Raw genomic sequence first — 12641 nt, 5'->3', positions numbered from 1 at the left:
AGAATTACAGTAACAGGACTCTGTAGGGTTGCTCATGACTTCCTCTTCCTGCTTCAAGGTGCCTCTGGGATTTGTAGTTCATAGTTGCAGCCAGCAGTGAGTTTAGCAGGGAAGGGCAGCTCTGTACTCGGGGGAAGGGAAATTTAGCCCTGCTCCCTATCCTAGACCCCAGACAGGGTTTGTCAGGGGGTGGTGAGACAGCTAGTGTGGCCAGCAAGCCAGCCCTCACTGCTCCAGCTAGGGAGCAGAGGGGCAGGGTCAGCCCTGCTCTGTGGAGCAGACAGCACAGCCCAGCCCAGTGCTGCAAAAAACTGGGATACTGGGAGACTCTGATTTAAGTTGAACCAGGAAGGAGTCTGGGACAGAAGTTTCATAAACTGGTTTGAACCTAAATCAGTTAAGTCTGATACTACATTCAATTAGGTTTAGCTTAAACCAGTTTCAGACATTTTGAAACTGGTTTGTGTGCACTGAGCTTCTGTTCTGTTACAGGTTGAAACCAGTTTCTGATCATTTAAACAATTTATGTGTGACTTCTGTTCCTATCCTTGAAGTTCTGCCAGGGTTTCTGAATTGTCTCCTCAGCTCCCACACCTCTTGTACTTGTTGAGCACCCAGCTAATTTTAGCAGGCTTAGACTCTCTTCCCACAAGGGCTAGCCTCTTGAACAGCATCTCTAGCCCTGATTCAGCAAAGTGCTCAGATATGTTTAACTTTAAGAGCCCATTGAAGTCTAACTGAAGTCATTTTGAGCTGAATATGTGTAAGTACTCTTTTGAACCACTGTTTTTTGCTACTTTTCACTTCTTATTCCAAGATCTATCTCTTGCCCTGAGCCTATAATTTCTTAGCACTTTCTACAAAGAATCCAACAGTATTCCCTGGCCCTTCCTGTTCTCATTGCATTGAGCTTTTTCACAGGAATTTACACAAAGTTTATTTAGCAGCCTGCTCTGCCATGTCTATTATCCTGCTAGTATAGTAGATTGCATCCTGCAATTTCTTTGCAGTAGTTGACTCCAACTGGCTGCACGAGCATTTGTGATATTTTTTAAGGGACAGTAGAAAAAGCCTTTACATTGTGAGGGGCTCAGTGTATAGGGGAAAAAAACAGATAGCAGCACTGGTGAAAACTTGTATTTATCCTGTTGTATGCTCCTTATCAGATTTTTGCATATTGTTGCTGAATTCTCCCTTCCTAGGAGGACTTGAGGTATCTTCTATCCAGCATTAAGTGGTACTGTGTTAAATAGTTAGGTGAGCCCATGTTGGCCAAAGGGGCTCTGAAGTTACACGAGTCTTGCAACCCAGTGAGGAAAGTATTTGTTTTAAATCATATTACTATTATAAGCCCTAATGAAGATCCAGTGTTAGTCATTGTACAAACATATACTAGGAGATACCCCTTGCGCTTAACAGTTTACAATCTAATTAGACAACTAAACAAATTGTAGTAGAAGAAAGAGAGTGAAGTGATCTGTCCATGGTCAGTAGCTTATCTAGGAACAGAACCTCAGTCAGCATTGCCCCAAGCCAGTACCTGATCCACGGCTTTTCATTTCTAGTTTCTACTTCCCTTTACAAAGCAGGGTTCATAGTGAACAGTAAGTGTTGAATGTCTGAAGGTTAAAAAACACCTTTAATCTATTGGCTTTGGATGATTGCAGGTTTGTTTCTATGTCGTGAGGAAAACATCCCAAGGAAATTGTTGTATTATCTCAGAAACGGTGTTGATTTGGACAAAACCTGCTGCATTCATGGAGATGTTTATGTGTGATCTGAGAGTGCCAAAATCTTAGAGGATTAGTACTGTACTGCAAAGAGCAGTACTGTCTTTGTGTGTGTCCTTATATTTATACTATTCAATCAGTAAGGAAAGAAAAGGAAATCAGGTTTGTAACCAATAAAGCAGTAAACTATAGCTATTAAAATAGGGTAATTACATAATTAGCGCAGTAGTGGTAACTCACCCAGCATGAACAATAATAAAACAGGACCATGTTTCCCTTGGTCTGGTTCTAACAGGGACTCTAAGTAGGCCTCAGAAATGGTTACTTAGTTGAAAAGCACAAAAAACTTAAAAGCCATCATAAAACTGAAAAAAGAGGCACAAAAACCACAGGGAAGCCAAACACTTTCAAAGAAACAATAGTAAATTAGGTGTTAAAGACATAAAAGCCTGTTCCTTAACAATTTAATTAGGTAGAATGTCTGTTACAGACATTATGCTGCTAGTTTTGAAACATATGGTAGGGCCTCACAGCTCTAAATTCACACCAGCTCCCAAGAGGGGAGTTTGTTATCAAGGGCTGATATTTTTGCTCCATAGAAAAGTGTGATGGTAATCAAGTGAAAATGGCAAGTAGCACAAGAAATTATATTCCCCACCCCTGCAACTTCATGTTAAATGTTTTTACAGTAATTAAAGTCCAGTTCACAGAGTAGTTGCGTTCTTAATTAGCACTTGCTTCAGTTTCTTCTGCACTCATAACCTTTAAGATAGGACAAAAACAACAAAACTCACAGAATGTATTTAAATTCTACATTTGCAAGATGAGCTCGATTCCAACTTCTGTCCTGGATGACGGATTAGGGCTCAGCAGCCAAATACATATCAGTTGCACTGTTCATTCTTTTGGTAAGTGCAGCTTAGACCTATATCTCCATGGGTTCTCAAGCTTTGCTTCTTTTCATTCAGATTTGAGCTCAAGTAACTAGCATTGCTACCACCTGAAACCTCCTCTGCCAGGCAACCCAAAACTGTTGCGTATGTCTATACATACACTCTATGTATGCTACACACATAAGAATAGCCAGTCTTACTGGTACCACTAAACAGTGCCTGAGACACTGATCCTATGGCATGTGCCCAACGCCCTATTAAAGACTATGTTCAACATTTTTGAGGTCTGGCATGAATACAGAGGGCATGCCAAGATTTACTGTGGAGCTCCTTAGCACAATCCTTTGATGGAGTAGACCTGACTTTAAAACAGCGGTTCCCAACCTTGGGTCATGATCCAAATGAGGGTTGCAGGAGCAATGATGCAGCGCCACACACAAAAGACAAGCCATGCTGCATGTCGGGAGCTTCTCCACCCCTACCCCAGGCCGCCACAGCAGTGGGTCGTGGCAAAAAAGGTTGGGAACCCCTGCTCTAGAATGAACTCATGATTCCATTGACCCTCATTCTAAAGCACCAACTGGATATTGTGCGCATCTCTTGCTGTACTCAGGTTAATCTGAGAGACAAAGTGCTTCTCAGTGCTTCTCTCTGCATTCTCCACAGCCCAGGAATACATAGTTTATAGCAAGATAATGTGTCATTCTATTGGCCTGATCCCTTTATAATAATGATGACCTGCCGCTGCTGGAATATAGTCCACAATGATCCTTGAATACTGGAAAAATAGGATTGTGAGGGATCTCCGGAGATCATCTAGTCCCCCTGCTCAAGGCATCATTCTGTCTGTCAAATCACTCCAGGCAACAATGAGAAAGAGAAAGAGGGACAGAGGTACCCATGTATCCGTCATTTGTGCTTTCAGTCTTCACCTGTATACACAATATAAAATCAAGTATATTGATTGATATACATGACATGCATGTACAGGCCAGGTGACAGATTCCAAGGTCATACGATAGATTGCAGGGCCACATGATTAGCTGCATTTTGTATGTTCTGATCATTTTACCAGCTTCCATTACTAACTGGTCTCCATCTAGCACTGCTTCTTATGCAGCAAATCTTAAATCAGCTTTCAAATGACGACCATTCAAAACAAACCAAAAACTGTGAAAGACATGGCTCTTTCTCTCCCCTGAAATGTGGATTTTTTTCCTCCAGATTTACACTTGTCTGACATTTAAAATGAATAATAAGTGGTCCCCAACCAGATTTGGGATTAAGGCCTAATCTTCCACAGGCCAGTGGAGCTAGAAATGAGATCTTTAGAAAGGGGAGATTCCCAGTGACCTATTCAGAATCTTCTTTAAGCCCTGAGAGGTCCAGAGAATATTGAACCTTAATAGTGCTGTATCACCGTATGTGTGCTATTTTAGGTCATTTAAAAGTCTTCTAATCTTTGTTAGTTGTGGTTTTACACACTTTAAGGCCTGTAGCATTAAATTCAGGTGGAAGAATACAAAAAGGTGTCAATTAAAAACATACACAAAATGTTAGGTTAAAATACATCGTATTTATTTTTCAAATACTACTTGTGAGGAAAGCATGCATACTGATAAAAACAGTATGCTGCCACATATTTACATCAGCTCCTATCCCTGTTACACTAGGCCATAGAGGCACCCTTTGTATGCTGGAAGATGGACAGTTCATCCAAAAAGTGTAACCATGTGGTGGGTGTTGAGGAAAGGGAGAAGGGTATTTGATCTTTGGTTATGACGTAAGTTTGGTTGATGAATGCCATCATGTCTAGTCCTTGTGGGACCATGTATACATTTTATCTTTTTGTTTTTAGTATTTCTGTAATAAACAGCTTTAAAAAAGTCCTAAAGTCTCAGTCTCTCTCTCTCTCTCTCTCTCTCACACATTCTCTCTTTCTCCCTCCCTTTCTCTCTCTCTCTTGCTGTAGCTGCAATAGCACATCACAAATAACACTGCAAATCCTGCATCCTGGTGATGAGCAGCGTGAATCATTTCCATCATGCCTCTGAATTATGTTAACATTGCTTTCATTTATACCTGGTATAAAACTTGCAAGCAGCAGGACCTTATTACCCATCTGGAAACCCATGTTTCAGTAGGCTGCCAGCTTCCTTGACGGAAGAGTAATACATGGTAGGAAAGCCAGGTCTTTGTCCCTTTCAATGGCTGGTCTACTAGCTCAAGCAGTGGAGGTTCCTGGTATTAGGAGATCCAAGGTTCAAACTACACTACTAGCTCAAGCAGTGTTGCTTAGAGAAGTATCAGTGGGGAAAAGCTACATGGGACAAGAGTGCTTCTGATTAGAGGTCTTAAAGAAGACTGCTGTCAGAATTGAGCTCTCATCAGCACAGCCCAAGCAAAATGGATTGACTAGGACCTGCCTCAGGTGCTCAGATGCCACAGTGACTTGAAGGGTCTGGGCCCATGGTGACTTGGTATAAAGATCTGAATAGAAATACAGCTCTGAGCTGTGTGGATGAGGACGAAGGACTTACCAAATTCACGGCAGAAGTGGGGTGCGCTGCAGCTCCTTTAATCTTGCAGTTCCCCTGCATGTCCCTCCACTGCTGATTGGTGAAAGGGCTGCGCTTACAGCTTGCTTCTGTTCGGCAGGGAGGCAAAAACTGCAGTTTTTAATATGGTGCTGTTTTTGCCTCCTGCTGCTGAGTGGCTGAGGAACCCTGGTGGCCCCGATGCTGGTTGCTGACTGGCAGGGAGGCAAAAACGGCGCCATGCTTAAAACTGTGGTTTTTCGCTTCCCTGCTGACCAAGTGGGAGCGGTGGGGCCCCTCTGCCAGTCAACAGGAGAGGGGCACATGGGGGAACAAGAAAGATTAAAGGAGCTGCCATGCACCCACTTCTGCCATGAATTTGGTAGGTCCCTAACGATGACTAAAGATGCCAAAGCATTTCTTGCTCTGGTAACTAGTTCCAAAAGTCCCTTTCTGAGCTACCAAAATTACTTCTTTTGTGAAATAGCTAGCTGCAGCTCTCATCCACAGAGCACAGAGGTGCCTACATTTCCATGATGTTGTATATGTGCTGTTAGTTAAGTGCTTTAAAGGGAAATCTGCTTTCTCACAAGGTTTTTTTTAGCACTTCCTTGTTTTTGCAGGGCTGGAAACACAAGCTCAGCCAACCCAATGCTGTGTCACACCTTACACTTCTACTCAAATCTAAACGATCAGGGACAGCTGCAAAAATACTAACAAACAAACAATACATGGCAATAGGAAAACTTTACAAACACTAATGAATTAGACCTAACAGCACCCCTAGATACATGTGGTGATTTACAGGTTTCCATGCTGTGTATAATTCAGCCACTAGTTGCATCTGTGTGATGTACAACATTCTGGGCAGGTCTTGATCCTTATTAAACAAAAGAGACAAAGCTGGGACTCAAGCTGTGTGGAAGCCCATTACTCTGTGTCGGTGCGCATAGCTGCCCGCTCCCCCCCTTTCATTATACATTTCCTTTTTAAGCTGGGTTGTGATTCTGTGTAACATGACCATGCAGTTAAGGATCATTATTCCTATGTCTACAAATACAGAAGAGGAGGTTCCAAAATGGGACTTTTAGGACCAGGGAAGGGGAAGGGCAAATAGCCCCCAGACAGCCGAACAGTGTTTTTTCAGAATTTGGGCAAATGCTTTTTGGGGGTTTTAGGGGGGTTTTTTTTATAGAAAAGGAAGTTTCTGATCCATGTTGCCACTGTATTGTTTCTGAGTTTTTATGTTTAGCCTCAGACGTTGACATTTTGGGATGGTAAGATGAAAAAAATGAAAAATTCACACAACTCCAAGAGGAGACTATTTTTTCCTGCTGCTTGGTGTTATTCGATGTCAGGCTTCTCTGGCATAGGCAGAAATTTTTCCCCTTGTAACTCAGCTTCTTTTCCAGTTTGTTCACTGGAAGCTGCAGCCATTTGTGACATCATTCCTGATCCAGTGCTCTGAGAATACAAATCACTGCCACTCCCTCCACCCAAATTGCAGCAATAGAGGTGTAGGGGGAGGGGTGGGTTCAAGAGGGAAAAATGACAGAGAGGAACATAACAAATAGGGCTGTCACCTCTTAAGAGAAATATTGTACCGGTCTCCTCTTTATTGCATGTTACTGTAATTGTTGTGGTTTTGGGATGAGGGCTGTATCCTGCTCTAAGCTGTGCTGGTGCACAGGGGCGTAGAAGCAGAGCAAGGGTAGAGAACAGCCTAAGTTCTCTCCCAAGCAGTTGAGAATTACAAGGCAGAGGGGGCTGTCCACACCTCCCAGGTAGGTCCTAGTCAAAGAAGTGTGTCTAAAGGCCAAACCTCTAAACCCATTAGCAAGTACCATCTTTGGGGCAGGTAGCTCATGCTAGCTGGCTGTGTGGTGCAGAGCAGCAGTGAGGCAGACTCCATCTCATGCCCCTCTGTCCTGTTCTGCCTAATAGGATTTCTGTTATAGATATGGAAACTATTCCAAATCTCTGTCCCCTCTTACAGAGGCAGACAAGACAGGCTTTATCCTATAGATGTATGGGTATTATAGAGAAGAGCATTAAGGGTGCCATTGACTTGTCATGGGGATAAGCTAGTGCTAAAAAAGAAAACTGGACCAAATCCTTCCTCTCAGTGGAAGAATAAATCCAGAGTAACTCTGTAAAAATCAAAGGAACCACTCTAAATTTACACTGGAGTAACAGCAGGATTTGGACCACTGGCTTTAAAATGCATCTCTAGATAGAGAAGTGAATGCAGAAAAATTACAACTTAGTATTTAGCCATACTGCTGCTTTTCTAGCTTTTATGTCATCACATAAAACTAGAGCCTTGTTGAGCTGGTATAGCCATGGGAGTACATCAAAGACTCTCTTCTGCCTTGTTCATTGCCAGCACACAGTCATTCTCATTGCAGAACTTCTAATGTAGCTTCTGACTTTGGAAATACAGCATTCTGACTTTTTTAACTGTAGAGCATGGTTAGGTGAATCTTTGCTTTGGCTTTTCTTGGCCTTCTTGTGCTGTTAGGGATGTAGAGTAAATTGGGAGTTAAAAGTTTTTTTTTACTTTGTCCTACAAAATAAGTGCAGTTGGAATATATTGCTTGTTTGCCTACTATGCCAATTTTCTGCATTTATAATGCAGAGTTTAACTGTCTGAGGTGATTATAGATGTCCAGATTTCTCTGGATCAGTTTGAAACCACCTTTGCTGTTGACATTTGTATTTTCAGCCATGTACATAGGACAAACTTTACCTTGCTATCCTCCCCCCCAGTTATCTTTTCCTTCCTCTTCCTATCTTTAGACCTCAACACTGATCTGTCAATTAGCAAAGGATGCTGCTTCAAGCAGATAAAGGTGTTCTGTCTAGCAAATCTCTCTGTATCTCCTTCTCACCAATCATTCACCATTTCTGTCAGAAAGCTTAGTTGTTGTTTGAACAGGACAAAAGTTTGTAACCCTCTCCTGAACCTGGGTCATTGCTACTGGGCTGCTGGACAAGCAGAACTTGTCTAGCTAATCTCCTTGCCCATCTTGGCCTGAAAAATCTAAAGGTCCCTTCAAATTCTGGTCTCTGGGACCTTAATAAAAAAGTACACTTTTTGATAACATACACGTAAACAGACAAGATTTCAGTCAACTCCAGACAGTATTTAATTAGTATTTATTTGCACTGTATTAGCTTGTAGTGGCACCAGTGGAGAATGTGCTAGCACAGTCCTCACTCTGCAGTGCTTTTGCTATAAACAATGAAGGGAGACATCAGCCCAGAGTTGAAACAACTCACACGAGGCCAGTAGTAGAGGCAGGAACAGCCTTTAGTCACCATGCCAGAGGAGAGCACTTCCTGATTTCCCGAATTTAATTTCCTGAACTACAAAGCCATTGTTCTTTTGCCATTTAGGGATGATGTCAGGTTGGGGGTGATCTAAAACAATTAGACCCTGATTAAAAGAGAGGCCCCAGAAATTTCCTAAAGAGTATGTACTTCAGGTACAACTATCCCCAGAGTTTGTGGCAGCTGAACTAAGAAAATTTATAAGGATAATGCAGAAGAAAGGGTGACTGATTTACTAAAATTATTTTGGCTTTGAAAAAGGAAGATGAGCAAGAGCTGAATGTCTGAGCTAATGTCTCTCAGTCAGTGATCCACTGCCTCTGGGGGAGTCATGAATGGGTGGCATGCTTAGAGGAACTGGGGGTTGGCTTTCACCCCCACAAGCATTCCTGTGGCTCCATGCAGCATTGTGCTAAGACACTGAACTCTTTTATGTGTACTGGCTCCCAAATGGAAAGAAATGTAGTCTCCTCAGTGCTGTACCATGGGCAGTCTGATTAGCAGCTATTTGACTTCTTGTTCAGTAGGAAATGTGTGTGGAATCGGCTTGGGTAACTTGACCTGGCACTGCCTTGCACCAGCATAGTGCCTCCCAACTCTTTGCCACTTCTGCTTCCAGTTCCAGAGGATGGGTGGATAAGCCAGTTGGCAGTTGTTAAGACATCTTAATCATTGGTCTGAGATCTCACTGAGGCAAGCCTTTTCTCCTTTAATTCTACCCACTTTGCAGTTTGCAGGAGGACACTCAGTGTGGCACCATAGCCACCTGTTCTGTTACTGTGGGGCCAACAGACCACATATCTCCTGAGCCCAGTGAAATCTGGCAAACAGTGGATGGATTCTAGTAGGCAAGGTGGTGGCTACAGGTAAAAATTTACCCTGAGGGCATATGCATTTGAAACTAGAGGACTGGCTATCAGATTCTGCCACCCTTTCCTTATATGGAGCAGTACCCTGTTCCACTAACAGTCTCAATGGAAGTAGCTGTAAAAGGAGATGCTACGTGTGCTTCAGGATGGCAGCGTCTGACCTGCAGGACTCCAAAGGCCCTTCCTTTTAGAACACTAGAGGAAAGTCTAAGTGCACACAGCAATAGTAATGCCGTGGCAATCCATCTCACTGGGCTCAATCCAGAGCCTCAGACTCAAGTAAATCTCCCATTTGAAGTCAACTGCATTCAGAAGGAATTTTGTGAGACTTAGGGGGTAAGTGTCTCAGGTTTTGGTCTACTATAATTGGTTTTCCCAGAACAGCACAAAAATATTTCAAGCTGCATCTGATTTTATTTAAGATGTTATTTATATTTCTGAGGTATATTTTCCCTGCAAGGAGAACAGACTGAATTGAAGTTGGAATGATTTGTAAAAGGCTGGTTTGCCAGTAGTGTTCTCTCAGAGCATTGCTAGGCCTATGAATCAGCTTTAACCTATACCTTCTCTAAGAGCCAAGGATTTACATGGGAGCTACGTGTGGATAAGGACCAAGTAAAAATTACAGCTAGTCATGAACTGGAATTTCCACTTAGTGAGAAATTCTGATATTTCAAATTCTTTCTGTTGAATTAAGATGAAAAGTCAAAAATTTGACATTTCCTCTGAAAAGCAAATTGAAAAAAAATGATTTGGCACCAGTGTTGAAAACTGGAAATGACAAAATGGTTGTGTTGAAAAAGTTTTGACCAGCTCTTATAAAAACCAAAGGAAGAACTGAGGATTTGGCCCATTGTTTATATCCTTTTGCTTTAGCGTAAGGTGCTTATGCACCTTAGTGTTTATTCAAACAAAACACCAGTTGCCTTATTTGGAAATGGGACTTTGGTGCTATAGCTTCAAGTGAAAAAAAGAAACAAAAATGGGTATGATAGAGAGCAAAGATATTCATATCCCAATAAATTAACTAATGAGAATATGCGTCTCCTTTTATTGGATGGGCCTCTGCTGAAGAAGACGTTTTGATACTCAAGAATACCTGGGTTAAATCTACCATTAAACCTAAAGATGTTCCCTAAGGCTAGGGACAGAAGTTACATATAAACCAGTTTAAGTGATCAGAAACTGGTTTAAACCTGTAACAGAACAGAAACTCAGTGCATATAAAGCAATTTTAAAATGGCTGAAACTGGTTTGAGATAAACCTGGTTGAATGTATCAGACTTAACTGATTTGGATCAAACCAGTTTATGAAACTTCTGTCCCAGACCCCTTCTTGGTTCAAGTTAAATCACAGTCCCCCAGCATCTCAGCATGCTTTGCAGCCCTGGGCTGTTCTGTGCTGTCTGCCCCTCTGCTCCCTAGCTGGGGGAGTTGGGGGTAGCTGACAAGGAGGTAGAGGGGGCCAGTCTGGCTGGGGATACAGCTCAGTCGATGGAGGGGAAATAGCCCCCCAGGCAAATCCTGGCTGAGGCCTGGGGCCAGGGAGGGGGGTTAAACACCTCTTTCCCAGCTCAGATTTACTGATGGCTGGAACTGTGGACTATAAATCCTAGAGGCACCTGGAAGCAGGGAGAGGAAGTGATGAGCAATCCTGCAGAGTCCTGCTGCTGTAATTCTGGACTGCAAATCCCAGAGACCTTGGGGGCAGCGGGAAGAGGAAGTGGAAGTAAACACACAATCAGAGAATCATGCTTTAGTGCCCCCTGCCAACCCTCTAGCTTCTGGCCTGAGTCACTGCATGAGGCTGCATGTCCTGCCAAAGGCAGATATCTGTTCACTTCTGTTTCAATTTAATCTGTGCACTTTAGACTAACCCACAAAGACTGAATTTATCCAGCCTTGGGCTTTTTGACTGTTTGTACCTAGCCCAAAAGTAAGAAGTGAACATGATTTTCGTGCATTTTAACTACTGGGAGTTTTGTAAAGTCTGTGTCATTCTACCATTTGAGACAAATAAATGTCTTACAGTAGGTGCTAAATTTCAAACACGACTAGTTTTAAAACTAGTTTTAACTCCCTCCTAAGCTAACGAATGGCTTTAGCTGTAAGAGCTCAAAACATTCATCCTATTTATTTTATACTAAAAGAATAAGAGCTGTATTAAGAGGAAGGCTATTCTCTCTTTTTCATATCTAACAAAGGGTTTGTATCCCTTCTTTATGAGCATAGCTCTATTCAACTTTAACTGGGCGATTTCCATAGTGAAGTTTACTATAGCCCAGGTTTATGGCTGGGAGACCACACCGAAGTCTTAGGTGGCTTGAATGCCATATAATATCTAGTGCACTTGTTTCCTTGACTAACTGACATGAGCTGTAGTCTTGTAACTTTACCAATTCACTTTTATAGTTTATTGTTGTTGCTGGAAGAGCTGAATGTGATGTTTAAGAAAGCTGATAAAATGTCTTTCTTAATTTAGTAATTTAAATAAATTAGGTTGTCAATCAAAAGAAACACGAGTGTGTTAGAAAGTCTATAAGCCATTTTCTTCTATCTAATCTATTTTAGTTTGAATGTTGTTGCTACTGTAATGGTTTGCATTCATGTTTGATATTTGTTGGATGGTACCTATGTATTGCGTACATACAAGCAATGAGATGTCAGTGATTATACATGGATATGCAACTTAGCTCATTCCATGGCACAAAAAAGGGAGAGTTTGCAGAGTTCATTGCAAGGCTGTGTTTGTTTTCTATTACTGATTTTGGCAACAACAGTGAACAATAGTGTTCTAATGAATGTGACAGGCACTGCATGCAGATATCCTGAATTTCAGGGAGAAAAATTAGTGCAAAAGACAGCTGTTTTACAATAAAATCCTATTGTTTTCCCAAGACTGACTGATCTCCTGTACAGCCCTGATAAAGAGGAGCAAGGGGCTTTATTTTCTGGCCTGACATTATCAGCTTTTCTTGCTGCTCCTGACAATGTGACAAGAGCCATGGGAATCTCTCCAACTATAAGCTCTTATAAATTACAGTCCTGCATAAATCTAGGGATGGGAATCGGTGTGTGCGCATAGAGTACTTGCCTTTTCAAATAAAAAGAGAAGAACTTTACTGCATAGTGTTGCAACTTCTCTGCTTCTAAAAGAAGGTACTGTAGGATCATGGAATCTTGTGAGTAGATCAAGAGGAACCGTTAATGCTGCTAGAGGTAAATTCAAAGGGGAAGAAAAAAATTAATTAACTGAAAAACTTTTTTTTTTTTTTTTTT

The sequence above is a fragment of the Crocodylus porosus genome, unplaced genomic scaffold, assembly GCF_001723895.1.
Source record: "Crocodylus porosus isolate Cpor-Errol unplaced genomic scaffold, CroPor_comp1, whole genome shotgun sequence".
NCBI classification, from domain to species: Eukaryota; Metazoa; Chordata; order Crocodylia; family Crocodylidae; genus Crocodylus; species Crocodylus porosus.
Note: the sequence above shows the minus strand (reverse complement) of the source record.